The following is a 5,033-nucleotide window of genomic DNA, read 5'->3' as shown; positions in this document are numbered from 1 at the left end:
TAGAAATGTTTTTGTACCCTGCCAAAGACCTGTGCCTCGACACAACCATGTCCAGAGTTCTACGGACAAGTCCTTCGACCTCATGGCTTAGTTTTTGCTCTGACATGCACTGTCAACTGTTGGACCTTAATAGACAGGTGTGTGCCTTTCCAAATCGTTTTGAATCAATTGAATGTACCACAGTTGGATTCCAATCAAGTTGAAGAAACATCTCAGGGATGATCAATGGAAACAGGATGCACCTGAGCTCAATTTTGAGTCCAAAGCAAAGGGTCTGAATACTTATGTAAATAAGGTATTTACGTTTTGCTTAAATTTCAACAAAATCTGTTTTCACTTTGTCATTATGGGTGTTGTGTGTAGATTGTTTTTGTTTTATTTAAACCATTTTGGAATAAGGTTGTGAAGTAACGACGTGTGGAAAAGGTCAAGGGGTCTGAACATTTTCAGAATGCCCTGTATCTGCAAAAGGTCACCTCTGCACCGTCAGACTGGTCTTCCCTGCTGTCTGACCCTGATGAGACCCCTGTCAACATCTGATCCTGCTCAGATGTATTATGACAAAGAATTACCTTGGTGTACATTTATACATTATATTATCCAAGAATATAAATGGTTTAATAATTCAAATGACCTTCATTCCCAGATCCCAGACTGTACCCATCAATTCAAGACGGAACTTTGTATTCATTCACTGATTGTTATAATACACTGCAAAATTCACCTGAGCTCCGTAGACTGGTCTTCCCTGGCTGTCTGACCCTGCAGAGACTCCTGTCACCACCTGATCCATCTGACAGATGAGCATAGTGTTGTGTACTGACTGTGCACCATGACAGTGAACATGCAGAGCTGTATATACCATGTCACTGTGAAAAGTAGGGAATTAGCCAGGGAAACGGACAGATCAATAAGGTTACGTTGGCTATACTGACTCATAAAAACTAAATAGTTTGGCCACTGGTTTCATCGTTTGATTCAGGTCTAGTGTGATTGAGACAAAATAATAGCTATAGCTAATGAGCTAGCTAGCTAACATTAGCCAAGCTCTAGCTAATGGTACATCATCAAATTTACTTCTGTTGAAATGGTACAAAACAAGCCTAAACATTCCATACACACAACAGCTTTTAGATACTGCTACCTGACAGAAAGCTAAAGGCTAGCTAGAGCTTAACTGGCTGTGGTAGCTACTAGCTAGCTAACTAGCTGCTAGTAGTTCATTCACTTCAGTCGAGAGGGGATAAAACATTAGCGAACTTCACATGACAGTTACACTACAAGTGTCACGTTCTGACCATAGTTCTTGTGTGTTTTGCTTGTTTTAGTGTTGGTCAGGACGTGAGCTGGTTGGGCATTCTATGTTGTGTGTCTAGTTTGTCTGTTTCTATGTTTGGCCTAATATGGTTCTCAATCAGAGGCAGGTGTTTTGTGTTGTCTCTGATTGGGAATCATATATAGGTGGCTTGTTTGTGTGGGGTTTGTGGGTGTTGTTTCCTGTCTTTGTGTTTTCTCTGCACCAGATAGGGCTGTATCGTTGCCACATTTTGTTATTTTGTATCGTTGTAAGTGTTCACTGTTTCGTTTTATTAAACATGTTGAGCACTGGCTACGCTGCGTGTTGGCCGATCCCTGTTACACCCTCTCTTCTCGTGAAGAGGAGGAAGGCTGCCGTTACAACAAGCTCAGCACCATTTTTTCTGTCACACAGCAGTTACCTTGCCAGCTAGATCAGTCAACTAAAGAGTAACCAGTTTCTGCTCTGCTTGCTTTTACAACTTGTGGAAGAGTGCAACACATACACACTGAACTATGCGCAACACAGACAGCAGCTGCCTATGTTCATCTCTCCCGTGCTGGTCCTATACGCCAGCCTTTCAGAAGCTTTGCCTTCACATAGCCTGTCCTCACGCTCTGTGGTGTCTGTGTGGTCCTAACCGGCCTGCTGAAAACGGAAAACAGCCTACCCGACCGCTCTGAGGCATCTGCATGGTCATAAAGTACACCTGGGCTGCGTTTGTATCACAGTGCAATGATTAAACTGGGGGAGGGGACAAAAATGCAATTTCAGAATGTGGGGGGGGTCATGTACCCCGTCCCCCCTGTCCCCCCCGTCCCCAGTGAAAGTTGCACCCCTGTGGTCTCCCGGTGGCGCAGTGGTCTAGGGCACTGCATCGCAGTGCTAACTGCGCCACCAGAGTCTCTGGGTTCCGCGCCAGGCTGGGCTGGGTTCGCGCCCAGGCTCTGTCGCAGCCGGCCGCAACCGGGAGATCCGTGGGGCGACGCACAATTGGCATAGCGTCGTCCGGGTTAGGGAGGGTTTGGCCGGTAGGGATATCCTTGTCTCAGTATGTAAAAAAAAAAAAAAAAAAAAGTAATAAAATGTATGCACTCTACTGAAGTCGCTCTGGATAGAGCGTCTGCTCTTGGCCGGTAGGGATACCTTGTCTCAGTATGTAAAAATGTAATAAAATGTATGCACTCTACTGTAAGTCGCTCTGGATAAGAGCGTCTGCTAAATGACTAAAATGTAAATGTAAAATGTCTGTGCGAACAAGAGAAATGTAAAACCATTCCAAATAATCAGTCGACACCTTGAGTGTGTGTCTGGAGACTACAGAATTGGCTAGTATGTGAATCATGTTGGTTACCGAGACTGAATATGTTCTGTATTTTGACAGTCACACTCAATCTAAATATGAACATGAGTAACCACTTTTCCCATCCACAGTTTTTATGCGAGTAAAGTCATACAGTATAAAAGAAAAAACAAGACAGCTGTGATGGAAACAGGGAGTTTCGGTACAATTTTATAAATGCAGACACATCATTTGTTCATTCTACATGGTGTGATATCTTTTTGCCTATAAATTAATTATGCGAGAAATGGTGTTGGAAACACCTTTATGCTCAAATACTGATATAATAACCATCATATCGAAGTAAACTTGGAGTCACGCAATATGGTGTGTGGTCCTCCCACTAGGACTCGGGAAGCCATGCAGTTTATTTGTCTACAGTTGAAATAAAATATGATGAACTTCACAGGGTGGTGAAAGTGCGCAGTGATCTTGATGCTCCTTTCCAATAAATATCTGCGGTCTTATTCTGGTGACATGATCGATGCTTGACTGCTATTTGACAAATAAAAATATTCTTGCTCTAATCCATCTAATCTCATCATGTAGACTAGCCTACTAGCACAGCCTAAACCGCACTGTATCTGCCAGCTCTTGACTAGAGCCAGCGGCGATTTTAGCATGTATATCTTGGTGGGGKAAACAAAGAAAAATGTTTAGATGCATGCCAGCAAAGCCACAACACAACACAAGACTAAACAACACATGAATTGCACTATAACGGTGACAAACTGTGCCCACAAACTGYTAGGGCCTACATAAAGCTGTCTCAACAGCAGAGCTTTCTTTTCAACACCATGGAGTGAATCCGTACCACTGCTACACCTGGCTATCAGCGGAGCCTTGTCAAATCAAATCAAATTTTATTTGTCACATACACATGGTTAGCAGATGTTAATGCGAGTGTAGCGAAATGCTTGTGCTTCTAGTTCCGACAATGCAGTAATAACCAACAAGTAATCTAACCTAACAATTCCACAACTATTACCTTATACACACAAGTGTAAAGGGATAAAGAATATGTACATAAAGATATATGAATGAGTGATGGTACGGAACGGCATAGGCATGATGCAGTAGATGGTATAGTGTACAGTCTATACATATGAGATGAGTAATGTAGGGTATGTAAACATAAAGTGGCATAGTTTAAAGTGGCTAGTGATACATGTGTTACATAAAGATGGCAAGATGCAGTGGATGATATACAGTACAGTATATACATATGAGATGAGTAATGTAGGGTATGTAAACATTATATTAAGTGGCATTGTTTAAAGTGGCTAGTGATACATTTTTACATAAATTTCCATAAATAAATTCCCATTATTAAAGTGGCTGGAGTTGAGTCAGTATGTTGGCAGCGGCCACTAAATGTTAGTGGTGCTGTTTAACAGTCTGATGGCCTTGAGATAGAAGCTGTTTTTCAGTCTCTCGGTCCTGCTTTGATGCACCTGTACTGACATCGCCTTCTGGATGATAGCGGGGTGAACAGGCAGTGGCTCGGGTGGTTGTTGTCCTTGATGATCTTTATGGCCTTCCTGTGACATCGGGGGGTGTAGGTGTCCTGGAGGGCTTGTAATTTGCCCCCGGTGATGCGTTGTGCAGACCTCACTACCCTCTGGAGAGCCTTACGGTTGTGGGCGGAGCAGTTTGCCCTACCAGGCGGTGATACAGCCCGACAGTATGCTCTCGATTGTGCATCTGTAGAAGTTTGTGATGCTTTTGGTGACAAGCGAATTTCTTCAGCCTCCTGAGGTTGAAGAGGCTCTGTTGCGCCTTCTTCACAACGCTGTCTGTGTGGGTGGACCAATTCAGTTTGTCCTGATGTGTACACCGAGGAACTTAAAACTTTCCACCTTCTCCACTACTGTCCCGTCGATGGGATAGGGGGGTGCTCCCTCTGCTGTTTCCTGAAGTCCACAATCATCTCTTTTGTTTGTTGACGTTGAGGGTGAATTATTTTCCTGACACCACACTCCGAGGGCCCTCACCTCCTCCTGTAGGCCATCTCGTCGTTGTTGGTAATCAAGCCTACCACTGTAGTGTCGTCCGCAAACTTGATGATTGAGTTGGAGCGTGCATGCCACGCAGTCGTGGGTGAACAGGGAGTACAGGAGAGGGCTCAGAACGCACCCTTGTGGGACCCCAGTGTTGAGGATCAGCGGGTGGAGATGTTGTTACCTACCCTCACCACCTGGGGGCGGCCCGTCAGGAAGTCCAGGACCCAGTTGCACAGGGCGGGGTCGAGACCCAGGGTCTCGAGCTTGATGACGAGTTTGGAGGTACTATGGTGGTAAATGCTGAGCTGTAGGCGATGAACAGCATTCTCACATAGGTATTCCTCTTGTCCAGATGGGGTAGGGCAGTGTGCAGTATGGTGCCGATTGCGTC

This window comes from Salvelinus sp. IW2-2015, linkage group LG19 (assembly GCF_002910315.2).
Source record: "Salvelinus sp. IW2-2015 linkage group LG19, ASM291031v2, whole genome shotgun sequence".
Classification (NCBI taxonomy): Eukaryota; Metazoa; Chordata; class Actinopteri; order Salmoniformes; family Salmonidae; genus Salvelinus; species Salvelinus sp. IW2-2015.
The sequence above is the reverse complement of the archived record's forward strand: the minus strand, read 5'-3'. Positions refer to the sequence as shown.